Here is a 17,566-nt window from a genome sequence, read left to right on the forward strand (position 1 = left end):
ATGAAATGCAATGGAGTGGAATGGAATGAAAAAGAATGGAATATAGTGGAGTGGAGTGGAGTGGAGGGGAGTGGAGTGGAGGGGAGTGCAGTGGAATGGGGTGGAATGGAATGCGATCAAATGGGATGGAGCGGACTGGAGAGGAGAGGAGTGGAATGGCATGGAGTGGAACAGAATGGAATGGAATGGAACGGAATGGAGTGGAGTGGGGTGGACTGGAGTGGGTCGAGTGGAGTGGAGCGGAGTGGAGTGGAATGGAGGGGAATAGAGTGGAATGGAATAGAATGCAATGGAATGGAATAGTGTGGAATGGAATGGAGTGGAATGGAGTCGAGTGGAGAGGAGTGGAGTGGAAAAGAGTGGAATAGACGAGGATGGAATGGAATCGCGTAGAGTGGATTGGAGAGGAAAGGAGTGGATTAGAGTTTATTGGAATGCAATGGGATGGAATGGAATACAGTGGAGTGGAGTGGAGTGAATTGGAATGGAGTGGAACGGATTGGAAGGTAATGGGATGGAATGGAATGGAATGGTGAAATGAAATGTGAGCTGAGATTGTGCCACTGCACTCCAACATGGGTGACAGTGTGAGATCCTGTCAAAAGAAAGGAGTGGAATGGAATGTATTGGAGTGGAACGGAATGGAATGTATTGGAGTGGAACGGAATGGAATGGAAAGGAGTGAAGTGGATTGGAGTAGAGTGGAGCGGAACGGAGTTGAATGGGATGTAATGGAGTGGGGTGGAGAGGGGAGGAGTGGAATTGAGTGGAATGGAATGGGATGTAATGGAATGGAGTGGAGTGGAGTGGACTAGACTGGAGTGGAGAGGAATGCAATGGAATGGAATGCAGTGGAATGGAATGGAATGCAATGGAATGGAATGATGAAATGACATGTGAGCTGAGATAGTGCTCCTGCACTCCAGCCTGTGTGACACAGAGAGATCCTGTCGAAAGAAAGGAATGTAACTGAAAGGACTGGAATGGAGGGGAATGGAATGGAGTGGAGAGGAGTGGAATGGAGTGGAGTGGAATGGAATAGAATGGGATGGAATGGAATGGAAAGTGATGGAATGGAATGGAATGGTGAAATGAAATGTGAGTTGAGATTGTACAACTGCCCACCAGCCTGGGTGACAGAGTGAGATCCTTTCAAAAGGAAAGAATGGAATGGAAAGGAGTGGATTGGAATTGAATGGAATAGAGGAGAAAGGTGTGGAGTGGTGTGGAGTTGAGTGGAGTGGAATGGAAAGGAGTAGAATGGAATGGGATGGAATGTAATGGAGTGGAGTGGAGAGGAGTGCAGTGGAGTGGAATGGAATGGAATGAAGTGGAGTGGTGTAGAGTGGACTGTAATATAATGTAATGTAATATAATGTAATGTATTGTAATGTAATGAAATGGAGTGGATCAGAATGGAATGGTGAAATGAAATTTGACCTGCGATTGTGCTGCTGTACTCCAGCCTGGGTGTAGAGTGATATTCTGTTGAAAGAAAGGAATGGAATGGAATAGAGTAGAGTGGAATGTATGGAATGGAAAGGAATGGAGTGGAGTAGAGTGAAGTATAGTTGAGTGATTTGGAAAGGAGTGGAAAGAAATGGAATGGAATGGAGTGGATTGGATGGCATTGGAGTGGAATGCAATGGAATGCAATGCAATGGAAAGCATAGGAATGCAATTGTATGGAATACAATGGAATGCAATGATGAAATGAAATGAGAGCTGAGATTGTGCCACAACACTCCAGCCTGGGTGACAGAGAGAGTTCCTGTTGAAAGTAAATTATGGAATGGAACGGAGTGGAATGGAATGGAATGGAATGGAAGTGAAAGGAATGGAATGGATTGGAGTGGAGTATAGGGAAGTGGAGTGGAGTGGAATGGAATGTTGAAAAGAAATGTGAACTCAGATTGTGCCACTCCACCCTAGCGTTGGTGACACAGTGATATCCTGCAGAAAGAAAGGAATGCAATAGAATAGACTGGATTGCAATGGAACGGAATGCAGTATAGTGGAGTGGAGTGGAGTATAGCGGAGTGGAGTGGAGTATAGTGGAGTGGAGTCTAGTGGAGTGGAGTGAAGTGGAGTGGAACGGCGGGGAATAGAGTGGGATGGAATGGAATGCAATGTAGTGTATTGGAGTGAAGTGGAGTGGAATGGAGTGGAATAGAATGGGATGGAATGGGATGGAGTGGAGTGGAGGGGAATAGAGTGGAGTGGAGAGGAATTGAATGTAATGGTGTGGAATGAATGGAATGGAATAGAGTGGAGTGGAGTGGAGGGGAGACGAATGGAATGGAGTGGAATGGAATAGAATGGAATGGACTGGAGTGGATTGGAGTGGAGTGGAATGGAGTGGAATGGAATTGAGTGGAAAGGAATGGAGTGGAATGGAATGGAATGGAATGGAGTGTATTGGAGTGGAGAGGAATGGAGTGGAATGGAATGGGATGGAATGGGATGGAATGGAGGAGTGAAGTGGAATTGACTGGAGTGGAGTGGAGTGGAAGGAAGTGGAATGGAATGGAAAGATGAAATGTAATTTGAACTGAGATTGTGCCTCTGCACTCCAGGTTAAGTGTCAGAGGGAGAACTTTTTGAAAGAAAGGAAAGGAATGGAATGGAATGGAATGGAATGGAATGGAATGGAATGGAATGGAATGCAATGGAGTGGATTGGAGTGGAGTGGAGTGGAATGGAGTGGAATGAAGTGGAATAGAGTGGAGTGGAATTGAGTGGAGTGGAGTGGAATTGAGTGGAGTGGAGTGGATTGGAGTGGAGTGGAATGGAATGGAATGGAATGCAATCGAATGGCGAAGTGAAATGTGAGCTGCGATTGTGCCAATGCACTCCAGCCTGCATGACAGAATGAAATCCTTTCGAAAGAAAGGAATGGAGTGGAATGGAATGGAACACATTGCAATGGAGTGGAGCACAGTGGAGTGGACTGGAGTGGAATGAAGTGGAGTGGAATGGAGTGGAATGGAATGGAACACATTGCAATGGAGTGGAGCACAGTGGAGTGGACTGGAGTGGAATGAAGTGGAGTGGAATGGAGTGGAATCGAATGGAATGGAATGGAACAGTGTGGAGTGGAGGAGTGGAATGGAATGGAATGGAGTGGAATGGAGTGGAGAGGAGTGGAGTGGAGGGGAATGGAGCGGAATGGAAAGGATGGGAGTGGAGTGGAATGAAGTGGACTGGAATGGAGTGGAATGGATTTGGATGGAATCGAATGGACTGGAGTAGAGTGGAGTGGAGTGGAGTAGAGTGGAGTAGAGTGGAGTAGAGTGGAGTGGATTGGAGGCGAGTGGAATGAGTTGCAGTGAAATAGAATGGAAAGGAATGGAGTTGATTGGAGTGGAGTGGAGTGGATTGGAATGGAGTGGAGTGGAGTGGAGTGGATTGGAATGGAGTGGAGTGAAGTGGATTGGAGTGGAGTGGAGTGGAATGCAATGCAATGGATTGGAATGGAATGGAATGTTATGGTGAAATGAAATGCGAGTTGAGATTGTGCCACTGCAATGCAGCCCAGTTGAAAGAGTGAGTTCATGTTGAAAGAAAGGAAAGGAATGAATTGGAATGGAGTGGAATGGAATGGAATTGAATGGAGTGGAGTTGAGTAGAGTGCAGTAGAGTCGATTGGAGTTGAATGGAATGGAATGGAATGGAATGGAATTGAAAGGAATGGAATGGAAGGCAATGCAATGAAATGGAACGGTGAAATGGAATGTGAGCTGAGATTGTGCCACTGCACTCCAGCCTGGGTGACACAGAGAGATACTGTTGAAATAAAATAATGGGATTGAATGGACTGGAATTTAATGGAATGGAATGTAGTAGAGTGGAGTGGAGTGCAATGGAGTGGAGTGGAGTAGAATGGAATGGGATGGAATGGATTGGAAAGGAATGGATTGTAGAGGAGTGGAGTGGACTGGAATGCAGTGGAATGGAATGGTATGGAATTTAATGCAATAGAGTGGAGTGGAGTAGAGTGGTATGAAGCGGAATGGAATTGGATGGAGTGGAATGGAATGGAATGGACAGGAATGGAATGGTGTGGAGTAGAGCGGAGTGGAGTGGAGTGGAGTGGAATGCGGTGGAATGGAACTGGATGGAATGAAACGGAGTGGATTGGAGAAGAGTGGAATGGACTGGAATGGAAAGGAATTGAAGGGAATGGAATGGAGTAGATTTTAGTGGAGTGGAGAGGAATGGAGAAGAGAGGAGTGGAGAGGAGTTTAGTGGAATGAAATGGAATGGAATGGGATGGAATGGAGTGGAGTGGAGTAGACTGGAGTGGAGTTGAGTGGAATGATGTGGAATGCAGTGGAGTGGAGTGGAGAGGAGTGGAAGGAGCGGAGTGGAATTGTTTGGAGTAGAATGTGATGGAATGGAATGGAGTGGAGTGGAGTGGCATGTGTTGGAGTGGAACGGGATGGAATGGAGTGGAGTGTAGTGTAGTGAGGTGGATTGGAGTGGAATTGAGTAGAATGGAATGGAATGGAGTGGAAGGGAATGGTGAAATGAAGAGTGAGCTGAGATTGTGTGACTGCATTACAGCCTGGGCGACAGGGAGAGATCCTGTCGAAAGAAAAGAATGGAATGGAAAGGAGTGTAGTGTAATGGAGTGGAATTGGATGGAATGGAATGGAGAAATGAAATCTGAGTTGAGATTGTACCACTGCACTCCAACCTGGGTGATAGAGTGGGAACCTGTTGAAAGAATGGAAAGGAATGGAATGGAATGGAATGGATTGTAGTGAATTGGAGTGGATTTTGGTGTAATGGATTTGAATGGAATGGGATCGAATGGAATGTGGTGGACTGGAGTGGAATGGAGTGAAATAGAGTGGAATGGAATGGGATGGAGTGGAATGCAATGGAGTGAAATGGAGTGTAGTGGATTGGAGAGGAATGGAGTGGAGTGGAATGGAATGGAATGTAATGGAATGGAATGGAAAGGAATAGTGAAATGAAATATGAGCTGAGATTGTGCCACTGTACTCCAGTATGGGTGACAGAGTGAGATCCTGTAGAAAGGAAAGAATGGAATGGAAAGGAGTGGATTGGAATTGAATGGAATAGAGGAGAATGGTTTTCAGTGGTGTGAAGTGGAGTGGAGTGGAATGGAGTACAATGGAGTGGGATGGAATTGAATGGAGTGGAGTGGAGAGGAGTGCGGTGGAGTGGAATTGAATGGAACGGAATGGGATGGAACAGAATGGAGAGAAGTGGAGTGGTGTAGAGTGGAGTAGAGGGGAATGGAGTGTAATGTAACGTAATGGAATAGAATGCAATGGAACAGAAAGGAATGGTGAAATGAAATGTGAGCTGAGATTCTGTGGCTGCACTACAGCCTGGGTGACAGAGTGATATCCTGTCGAAAGAAAGGAATGGAATGGAATAGAGTGGAATGGAAAGAATGGAACGGAATGGAATGGAGTGGAGAAGATTGCAGTGGATTGGAGTGGGATGGAGTGGAATGTAATGGGATGGAATGGAATGGAGTGTATTAGAGTTGAGTGAAGTGGAGTGGAAAGGAGTGGAAAGTAATGGAATGGAATGGAGAGAGTGGATAGGGGTGGGGTGGAGTGGAATGCAATGGCATGGAAAGCAATGGAATGCATAGGAATGCAATAGAATGGAATGCTATGGAATGGAATGGTGAAATGAAATGTGAGCTGGAATTGTGCCACTGCACTCCAGCCTGGGTGACAGAGGGAGTTCCTGTCGAAAGTAAGGTATGGAATGGAATGGAGTGGAATAGAATGGAATGGAATGGAAGTGAATGGAGTGGAATGGGTTGTAGTGCAGTAGAGTGGAGTGGATTGGAGTGCAGTATACTAGAGTGGATTGGAGTGGAATGGAATGGAGTAGAATGGAATGGAATGGAATATTGAAACGAAATATGAGCTGAGATTGTGCCACTGCATTGCAGCCTGGTTGATAGAGTGAGATCCTGTCGAAAGAAAGGAAAGGAATGGAATGGATTGTAATGGAATGTAACGGAGTGGAGTGGAGTGGAATGGTGTGGAGTGTAATGGAGTGGAATAGAAAGTGATGGAAAATAATGGAATGGAGTGGAGTGAAGTGGAGTAGAGTGGAGGGGAGGTGAGTGGAATGGAGGGAAATGGAACGGGATGGAATGGAATAAGTGGAGGTCTGTGGAATGCAGAGGAGTGTAATGGAGTGGAATGGAATGGAGTAGAGTGGAGTGGAGTGAAACTGAATGGAAAGGAATGGAATGGAATGGAATGGTGAAATGAAATGTGAGCTAAGATTGTGACACTGCAGTCCATTCTGTGTGACAGAGTGAGATCCTGTCAAAAGAAAGGAATGGGATGATATGGAGTGGAATGGAACCGGATGGAATGGAATGGAGTGGACGGGAGAGAAGTGAAGTGGAGTGGAGTGGAGAGGAATGGAATGGAAGGGGATGGAATGGAATGGAATGGAGTGGAGTGGAGTGGATTAGAGTGGAGTGGAATGGAGTAGAATAGAATGCAATGGACTGGAATGGAGTGAATTGGAGTAGAGTGGAATAGAAAGGAATGCAATGAAATGGAATGGAATGGTGAAATGGAATGAAATGGAATGGAATGGTGAAATGAAATGAATTGAGTTTGTGTCACTTCACTCCAGCCTGGAAGACAGAGTGAAATCCTGTCGAAATAACGGAATGTAATTGAATGGAGTGGAGTGTAATGGAAAGGAACATCATGGAGTGGACTGCAGTGGAATGGAATGGAATGCAATGGGATGGAATGGAATGGAGTGGAGTGGAGTAGATTCGAATGGAGCAGAATGGAGTAGAACAGGATGAGATGGGAAGGAATGGAATGTAATGGACTTGAATGGTGAAATGAAATGTGAGCTCAGATTTTGCCACTGCACTCCAGCCTGATGAAAGGGTGAGATCCTGTCGAAAGAAAGGAATGGAATGGAATGCAGTCAAATGGAACGGAATTGAATGGAATGGAATGGAATGGAATTGAGTGGAGTGGAGTGGAGTAGAGTGCAGTTGAGGGGAGTGGAATGGAATGGGATCAAATGGAATGGAATGGAGAGAAGTGGATTTGAGTGGAGTGAAAAGGAATGCAATGGAATGGAATGGAATGGAGTGGAATGTGGAATAGAATGGTGGAATGCAATGTGAGCTGAGATTGTTCCACTGCAATCCAGCCTGGGTGACAGAGTGAGATCCTGTTGAAAGAAAGGAATGGAATGGAATGGAGTGGAATTTAATTTAATGGTATGAAATGGAAAGGAATGGAATGGAGTGGAAAGGAGTGGACAGGAATGGAGTGGAGTGGAGGGTAATGGAGTGAAATGGAATGCAATGGAGTGGAGTGGGGTGGACTGGAATGGAGAGGAGTGGAGTGGAATGGAGTGAAATGGAATGGGATGCAATGGAATGGAATGTAGTGAAGTGGACACTAGTGGAGTGGAGTGGAATGGAGTTGAATGGAATGGAATGGAATGGAATGGATTACAGTGGAGTGGAGTGCAAAGGAATGGATTGGAATGGAAAGGAATGGAATGGTGAATCGAAATATGAGCTGAGATTGTGCCACTGAAATCCAACCTGGGTGACAGAGTGAGATCCTGTCAAAAGAATGGAATGGAATGGAATGCAACGGTGTGGAAAAGAATGGAATGGAATGGAGAGGAGTGGAGTGGAGTGGCGTGGAATAGAGTGGATTGGAGTGGCGTGGAATGGAGTGGCATGGAATGGGATGGAATGGAGTGGAATGGAGTGCAGAGGAGTGGAGAGAAGTGGAGTGGAGAGGAGTGTTATGGAGTGGAATGGAATTGGATGCAATGTCATGGAGTGGATTGTGGTGGAGTGGAGTCGAGTGGAATGGAGGACAATAGAATGATATGAAATGAAATGGAGTGGAGTGGAGTTGAAAGGAATGGAATGGAATTTAGTGGAATGGAATAGAATGGAATGGAATGGAATGGAATGGAATGGAATGGAATGGAATGGAAAGGAATAAAATAGAACAGAAAGGTGATATGTAATAGGAGCTGAGATTGTGCCCCTGCAATCCAGCCTGGGTGACAGAGTAAGAACCCGTCAAAGGAAAGAATGGAGTGGAGTGGAGTGGAGAGGAATGGAATTGAATGGACTGGATTGGAGTGGAGTGCTGTACAGTGGAATAGAGTGGAATGGAGTGTGATGGAATGTAATGGAATGGAGTGGAATGGAGTGAAGTGGAGTGGAGTGCAAAGGAGTGGAATGGAGGGGAATTTAATGTGATAGAATGGACTGCAGGGGGGTGGAGTGGTGTGGAGTGGAGCGTTGTTTAATAGAATCGTGTGGAGTGGAGTGGAATGGAACAGAATAAATGGAATGTAATGGAATGGAATGGTGAAAAGAAATGTGAGCTGAGATTGTGCTACTGCACACCAGCCTGGGTGACAGAGAGAGATTCTCCCAAAAGAAATGTATGTAATGGAATGGAGTGGAATTTAATAGAATGGAATGGAAAGAAATGGAATGGAATGGAGTGAAATGGAGTAGAATGGAATGAGATGCAATGGAATGGAGTGGAATTTAATAGAATGGAATGGAAAGAAATGGAATGGAATGGAGTGGAATGGAGTAGAATGGAATATGATGCAATGGAATGGAGTGGAGTGAAGTGGAGTCGAGTGGAGTGAAATCAGATGGATTGGAATGTACTGGAATGTAATGGAAAGGAATGGAAAGGAGGGGAGTGAAGGGAAGTGGAGTGGAGTGGAGTGGAATGGGGTGGAATGGAATGGAGAGGAGAGGAGTGGAGTGGAGTGGAATGGACTGGAATGGAATGGAATGGAAGGGAAAGGAATGGAATGGAGTGGATTGGAGTGGAATCAAGTAGACTGGAATGGAGTGGAATGGGACGGAGTGAAATTCAAAGGAAAGGAATGGAAAGGAATGTAATAGGTGTGGAGTAGAGTGGAATGGAGTGTAACGGAATGCGAAGCAATGGAATGGAGTAGAGTGGAGTGGAGTCAAGTGGAGTGAAATCAGATGAAATGGAATGAAATGGAAACGAGTGGAATGGAGTGGAGTGAAGAAAAGTGGAGTTGAGTGGAGTGGAATGGAATGGGGTGGAATGGAATGGGATGGAATGGATTTGAGTTGAGTGGAATTAGAGTGGAGTGGAATGGAGTGGAATGGAATGGAATGGAAGGGAAAGGAATGGAATGGAGTGGAGTGGAGTGGAATCAAGTGGAGCGGAACGGAGTGGAATGGAATGCGATGGTATGGAATGGAGTGGAGCGGAGTAGAGTGGAGTGGAGTCGAGTGGAATGGAATGGAATGGATTGGAGTGGAGTGGAGAAGAGTGGAGTAGAATGGAGTGGAATGGAGTGGAGTGGAGTGGGGTAGAGTGGAATGGACTGCAGTAGAATAGAATAGAGTAGAGTGGGGTGGAGTGGAGTGGAATGCAATGGAGTGGAGTACAGTGGAGTGGAATGCATTGGAATAGAATGGGAAGGAATGGATTGGAATGGAATGGAGTTTAGAGGACTGGCGTGGAGTGGAATGGAGTGTAGTGGAGTGGAGTGGGTTAGAGGGGAGTGGATTAGAGTGGAATGGAATGGAGTGGAGTGTGGTGGAGTGGAGTTTAATGGAATGCAATGGAGTGCAGTGGAGTGCAGTGGAGTGGAATGGATAGGAACGGAATGGAATGAATGGATTGGAATGGAATGGAGTGGAGAGTAGTGGAGTGGAGTGGAATGAAGTGGAATGGAAAAGGACGGAATTTAATGGAATGGAGTGGAGAGGAGTGGTGTGAAGTGGAATGGAATCAGATGGTATCAAATGGAATAGAATGGAGGGGAATTTAATAGTGTGGTGTGGAGTGGAGTTCAGTGGAAAGCGGTGGAATGAGATGGGATGGAATGAAATGGAGTGGACTGAAGTAGAGTGGAATAGACTGGAATGTAGTGGAATTGAAGGGAATGGAATTGAGTGGAGTTTAGTGGGGTGGAGTGGAGTGGAGAGGAGACGAGTAGAGAGGAGTGGAGTGGAATGAAGTGGAATGGAATGGGATGGAATGGAGTGGAGTGGAATAGACTGGAGTGGAGTTGAGTGGAATGATGAGGAATGGACTGGAGTGGAGTGGAGTGGAATGGTGTGGAATAGAATGGGATGGAATGGAATGGATTGTAGTGGAGTGGAGTGGAGTGTAGTGGAATGCGGTGGAACGGAATGGGATGGAATGAAGCGGAGTGGAGTGAAGTGGAGTGGAGTGGAATCGAGTGGAATGGAATGAAATGGAATGGAATGGAATGGAAAGGAGTGGGGAAATGAAGTGTGAGCTGACCTTGTATGACTTCACTGCAGCTTGCGTGACAGGGTGAGATTCTGTCGAAAGAAAAGAATGGAATGGAAAGGTGTGTAATGTAATGAAATGGAATTGGATGGAATGGAATGGAATGGAGAAATGAAATGTGAGCTGAGATTGTACCACTGAACTACAACATGGGTGATAGAGAGAGATCCTGATAAAAGAAGGAATGGAATGGAATGGAGTGGAGTGCAATGTAATGGAAAGGAATGGAATGGATTGTTGTGCATTAGAGTGCAGTGGAATGGAGTTGAATAGAATGGGATGGAATGGAATGCGGTAGACTTGAGTGGAGTGGAGTGGAATCGAGCGGAATGGAATGAACTTGAGTGGAATTGGGTGGAGTGGACTGGAGAAGAGTGGAGTGGAGTGGGATGGAATGCAATGGAATGGAAAGGAATGGTGAAATGGTATGTGAGCAGAGATTGTGCGACTGTACTCCAGCCGGGGTGATAGATTGAGATCCTGTCGAAAGAAAAGAATGGAATGGAAAAGAGTGGATTGGAATTGAATGGAATGGAGGAGAATGATGTGTAGTGGGGTGGAGTGGAGTGGAGAGGAGTGCAGTAGAGTGGAATGGAATGGAATGAACTGGAGTAGTTTAGAGTGGAATACAGTGGAATGGAGTGGAAAGTAATGTAATGTAATGGAATGGAGCAGAATGGAATGGTGAAATGAAATTTGAGTTAAGATTGTGCCACTGCACTCCAACCTGGGTGCAGAGTGATATTCTGTTGAAAGAAAAGAATGGAATGGAATAGAGTGAAATGGAATATATGGAATGGAATGGAGTGGGGTGGAGTAGAGTGGAGTGGATTGCAGTGTGATGGAGTGGAATGGAATGGGATGAAATGGAATGGAGTGGATTAGAGTGAAGAGTAGTTGAGTGGATTGGAAAGGAGTGGAGAGGAATGGAATGGAGTGGAGTGGATGGGAGTGGAGTGGAATGTAATGGAATGCAATGCAATGGAATGCATAGGAATGCAATTTTATGGAATACAATGGAATGGAATGGTGAAATGAAATGTGAGCTGAGATTGTGCCACTACACTCCAGCCTGGGTGACAGAGTGAGTTCCTGTTGAAAGTAAGGTATGGAATGGAATGGAGTGGAATGGAAAGGAGTGGAATGGAAGTGAATTGAGTGGAATGGATTGGAGTGGATTATAGTGGAGTGGAGTGGAATGGAATGGAATGGAATGGAAAGGAATATTGAAATGAAATGTGAGCTGAGATTGTGCCACTACACTCCAGCCTGGGTGACAGAGAGAGTTCCTGTCGAAAGTAAGGTATGGAATGGAATGGATTGGAACGGAATGGAGTGGAATGGAAGTGAATTGAGTGGAAGGGATTGGAGTGGAGTATAGTGGAGTGGAGTGGAATGGAATGGAATGGAATGGAGTGGAGTGGAGGGGAGTGGAGTGGAGGGGAGTGGAGTGGAGTGGAGGGGAGTGGATGGAATGGTATGGAATGGAATGGAATGGAATGCAACGGAATGGAATTGTGAAATGAAATGTGAGCTGATATCGTGCCACTGTTCTCCAGCATGGGTCACTGAGTGATCTCCTGTCGAAAACAAGTAATGGAATGGAATGGAGTGGAATGGAATGGAATGGAATGGAATGGAATGCAATAGAGTGGAGAGGAGTGGAGTGGAGTTGACTGGAGTGGGGTGGAATGGAGTGCGATGGGATGGGATGGAATGGAATGGAATGGAGAGGAGTGGAGTGGAGTGGAATGGAGTGTATCAGAATGGGATGGAATTGGATGGAGTGGAGTGTAGTGGAGTGGTGTGGATTGGAGTGGAATAGAATGGGATGGAACAGTGAAAAGAAACGTGAGCTGATATTGTAACGCAGCACTCCTGCCTGGGTGACAGAGTGAGATTCGCTCAAAAAAAGGAATGGAATGGAATGGAATGGAATGATATGGAATAGAATAGAATGGAGTGGAGTGGAGTAGAGTGGATTGGAGCGGAGTGGAATGGAGTGCAATGTAATTGGATGGCATGGAATGGAACGTACTGGAGTGGAGGTGAGTGGAGTGCAGTGGAGTGGAGTGGAGTGGAATGGAAAGGGATGGAATGAAGTGGACTGGAGTTGAATGGAATGGAATGGAATGGAAACGAATGTATTGGATTGGAGTGGAGTGGAGTGGAGTGCAATGGAATGGAATGCAGTGTAATGGAATGGAATGCAGTGTAATGGAATGGAATGGAAGGGAATGGAGTGGAGTGGATTGGAGTGGGATTATATGGAATGGAATGCGATGGAATAGAATGGATTGGAATGGAAGGGAATGGAGTGGAATGCTGAAATGAAAATTGAGCTGATATTGTGACACTGCTCCCAAGCCTGGGCGATGGAGTGAGATCCTGTAGAAAGAAAGGAATGGAATGCATTTGAGGGGAATGGAATGGAATGGAATAGAGTGTACTGGATAGGAGTGGAGTGGAGTGGAATGGAGGAGGATGGTATAAAATGGAATAGTGAAATGAAATGTGTGCAGAGATTCTGCCACTTCACTCCTGCTGGGGTGACAGAGTGAGATCATGTCGATAGAAAGGAGTGGAATGGAATGGATTGGAATGGAATGGAATGGAATTGATTGGAGAGGAGTAGAGTGGAGTCTAGGGGAGTGGAGTGGAATGGAGTAGAAAGGAGTGGAATGGAATGGCAAGGAATGGAATGGAAAAGAGCAGAGTTGAGTGGATTGGAGTTTATTGGAATGGAGTGGAATGGAGGTAAATGGAACGGGATGGAATGGAGTGGAGTGGAGTGGAATGGAATGGAGAGGAATGGAATGGAATTGAATGGAATGGAGTCGAATGGAATGGAATGGAATGGAATGAAAAAATAGAATGGAATGGTGAAATGTAATATGAGGTGAGATTGTGCGACTGCACTCTAATCTGGCTGACAGTGTGAAATCCCCTCGAAAGAAAGCAATGGAATGGAATGGAGTGGAATATTATGGAATGGAATGCAATTTAGTGGAGTGTAGTGGAGTGGGGTGGACTGGAGTGGAATGGAGTAGATTGGAAAGGAATGGGATGGAATGGAACGGATTGGAGTGAACTGGAGTGGGACGGAGTGGAACGGATTGGAGTGAACTGGAGTGGAATGGAATGGAAAGGAATGGAATGGGATGGAAGGCAATGGTGTGGAGTGGAGTGGAGTGGAATGGAGTGGAAAGGAAAGGAATGGAATGGACTGGAATGGAATGGAGTGGAATCGTGAAATGAAATGTGAACTGATATTGTGCCACTGCACTCCAGCCTGTATGATAGAGTGAGATCCTGTGGAAAGAAAGGTATGGCATGGAATGGAATGGGTTGGAGTGGAGTGGAGTGGAGTGGTGTGGAGTGGAATGGAGTGGACTGGAATGGAATTGAATGGAATGAAATGAAATGGAACGCAATGTAAAGGAATGGAATGAAATGCTATGCAATTGCATGGTGAAATGAAATGTGAGCTGAGACTGTGCCACTGCACTCCAGCCTGTGTGACACGGTGAGATCCTGCCAAAAGAAAGGAACGGATATGAATGGAGTGGGAAGGAATGGAAAGGAATGGAATGGAGTGGAGTGGAGTGGCGTGGAATGGTATGTGATGGAATGGAATGGAGTGGAGTGGAGTGTAATGGAATGGAATGGAATGGCACAGAATTGTCAAATGAAATTTGAGCTGAGATTGTGCCGCTGCACTCCAGTCTGTGTGACGGAGTGAGATCCCATCAAAAGAAGGAATTGAATGGAACGGAGTTGAATGGGATGGAATGGAATGGAGTGGAGTGGAGTGGAGTAGAGTGGAAGGGAGTGGAATGTAATGTGATGAAATGCAACGGAATGGAGTTGAGTGGAGTGGAGTGGATAGGAGTGCAGTTTAATGGTGTGGAATGGAATGGGATGGAAAGGAAAGGAGTAGAGTGGAGTAGAATGGAGTGGGGTGGAGTGGAGTGGAGTGCAATGGAGTGGAATGGAATGGGATGGAATGGGATGGAGTGGAGTGGAGAGGAGTGGAATGGAGTGGAGTGGAATGGAGTGGAATGGAATGGAGTGAAATGGAATGGAGTGGAGTGGATTGGAGTGGAGTGCAGTGGAGTGGAATGGAGTGGCATGGAATGGAATGGAATGGAATTGAAACGAGTGGAATGGAATGGAATGGAGCGGAATCCAACGGAATGGAATGGAGTGTAGTGGAGTGGAGTGCGGTGTAGGGGAATGGACTGGAAAGGAGTTTAATAGAATGGAATGGAACGGAATGGAATGGAGAGGAGTGGAGTGTAGAGGAGTGGACAGGAATGGAACAGGATGGGATGGGATGGAATTGAATGGAATGGATTGGATTGGAGTGGAATGGAATGAAATGGAATGGAATGGAAAGGAATTGAAAGGAGTGGAACGGCTTGGAATGGAATGGAATGGAATGGAATGGAATGCTAAAATGAAAAGCAAGCTGAGATTGTGCCACTGCACTCAAACCTGGATGACAGTGAGATCCTGTCGAAAGAAAGGAATGGAATGGAGCGGAGTGGAATGGAATGGAGTGGAGTGGAGTGGAGTGGAGTGGAATGGAATGGTGTGTATTGGAATGGAGTTGAATGAAATGGAATGGAATGGAATGGAGTGGAATGGAATAGAATGGAGTAGGATGGAGTGGATTGGAGTGGAATGGAATGGAATGGAATGGAAAGGAATGGAGTGGATTGCAGTGAAGTGGAGTGGAATTCAATGGAATGGAAGGGAATGGAATGGAAAGGAATTGAATGGCATGTAATGGAATGGAATGGTGAAATGAAATGTGAGCTGAGATTTTGCCACTGCACTCCAACCTGGGTGATAGAGTGAGATCCTGTCGAAACAAAGGAATGAAACAGAATGGAGTGGAATGGAATCGAAGGAAATTTAATGGAGTGGAGTGGAGTAGAGTGGAGTGGAGTGGAGTGGAATGGAGTGGAATGGAATGGGATGGAATAGAATAGTGGAGTGGAGTGGAGTTAAGTGTTGTGGAGTTGAGTGGATTGGAAGGGAATTGAAGGGAAAGGAATTAAATGGAAGGGAATGGAATGGTGTGAAGTGGACTGGAGTTTAATGGATTGGAATGGAATTGTATGGAGTGCAATGGAGTGGATTGGAGTGGAGTGGACTGGAATGGACTGGACTGGAATGGAAGGGAAGTTAGTATATTGGAGTGGAGTGGTGAGTCGTGGAGTGGAGTGGAGGGGAAAAGAGAGGAATGGAATGGGATGGAGTGGAATGGAGTGTAGTGGAGTGGAGTGAAATGGAGAGGAATGGAATGGGATGGAATGAAATGGAGTTGAGTGGAGTGGAGAGGAGTGGAGTGAAATGGAATGGGATGGAAAAGAATGTAGTGGTGTGGAGTGGAGTGGAGTGAAATAGAATGGATTGGAATGGAATGGAGTGGAATGGAATCGTGAAATGAAATGGGAGCTGAGATTGTTCCACTGGACTCCATCCTGAGTAAAGACTGACATGCTGTCGAAAGAAAGAAATGGATTGGAATGGAGTGGAATGGAATGGAATGGCATTAAGTGGAGTGGAGTGGAGTGGAGTGCAATGGAATGGAAAACAGTGGAGTGGAGTGAAATGGAGTGGAATGGAGATTCAAAAAATGGAATGGAATCGAACGAAATGGAATGGATTGGAATGCAATGCAATGGAATGAAATGGAATGCAATGGAATGGAATGGAATTTTGAAATGAAACGTGAGCTGAGATGGTTGCACTGCACTCTAGCCTGGGTGACAGAATGAGATTCTGTCGAAAAAAGGATTGGAATGGAATGGAATGGAATGTAGTGGAGTGGAGTGGAGTGGGATGGAGTTGATTGGAATGAGATAGAGTGGAATGGAAAGGAGTGGGGTGTAGTGGAGAGGAGTGGAGAAGAGCTGAATGGATTGGACTGGAATAGGAGGGAATGGAGCAGCGTGGAGTGGAGTGGAATGGTGTGGAGATTAGTGGATTCAGTGTGGTGGAATGGAATGGAATGGAATGCAATGGAATGGAATGGAATGGAATGGAATTCAACGGAATGGAATGGTGAAATGAACGTGAGCTGTGATTGTGCCACTGCACTCCAGCCTGTGTGACAGCATGAGATCCTGTCAAAAGAAAGGAATGGAATGGAATGTTGTGGAATGGAATGGAATGGAATGGAATGGAGTGGAGTGGAGTGGAGTGGAGTTGAATGGAGTGGAATGGATTGGGATGTAATGGAATGGAATGGGTTGGATTGGAGTGGAGTAGAGAGGAGTGGAATGGAACTGAATGGAATAGAATGGAATGGAAAGGAATGCAATGCAATGCAATAGAATGAAATGCAACGGAATGGAATGGTATAATAATATGTGAACTGAGGATGGTCGGAAGCCAAGGTGGTCAAATAGGAACAGCTCCAGTCTACACCTCCCAGCATGAGCAACACAGAAGACCGATGATTTCTGCATTTCCATCTGAGGTACTAGGTTCACATCACTAGGGAGTGCCAGACAGTGGGCACATGTCAGTGGGTGGCTGCACCGTGCGTGAGCCGAAGGGCGAGGCAATGCCTCACTTGGGAAGCGCAAGGGGTCAGGGAGTTTGCATTACTAGTCAAAGAAAGGGGTGACAGACAGCACCTGGAAAATCGGGTCATTCCCACCTGAATACTGCGCTTTTCTGACGGGCTTAAAAAACGGCACAACAGGAGATTATATCCCGCACCTGGCTCAGAGGGTCCTACCCACACGAAGTCTCACTGATTGCTAGTACAGCAGTCTGAGATCAAACTGCAATGCAGCGGCGAGCCTTGGGGAGGGGCTCCCGCCATTGCCTAGGCTTGCTTAGGAAAACAAAGCAGCCTGGAAGCTTGAACCGGGTGGAGCCCACCACAGCTCAAGGAGGCCTGCCTGCCTCTGTAAGATCCACCTCTGGGGGCAGGGCACGGACAAACAAAAAGACAGCAGTAACCTCTGCAGACTTAAATTTCCCTGTCTGACAGCTTGGAAGAGAGCAGTGGTTCTCCTAGCATGCAGCTGGAGATCTGAGAACGGGCAGACTGCCTCGTCAAGTGGGTACCTGACCCCTGAACCCAGAGCAGCCTAACTGGGAGGCACCCCAGCAAGGGCAGACTGACACCTCACACGGCCTGGTACTCCAACAGACCTGCAGCTGAGGATCCTGTCTGTTAGAAGGAAAACTAACAAACAGAAAGGACA

Source organism: Pongo pygmaeus, chromosome 14, assembly GCF_028885625.2.
Source record: "Pongo pygmaeus isolate AG05252 chromosome 14, NHGRI_mPonPyg2-v2.0_pri, whole genome shotgun sequence".
Classification (NCBI taxonomy): Eukaryota; Metazoa; Chordata; class Mammalia; order Primates; family Hominidae; genus Pongo; species Pongo pygmaeus.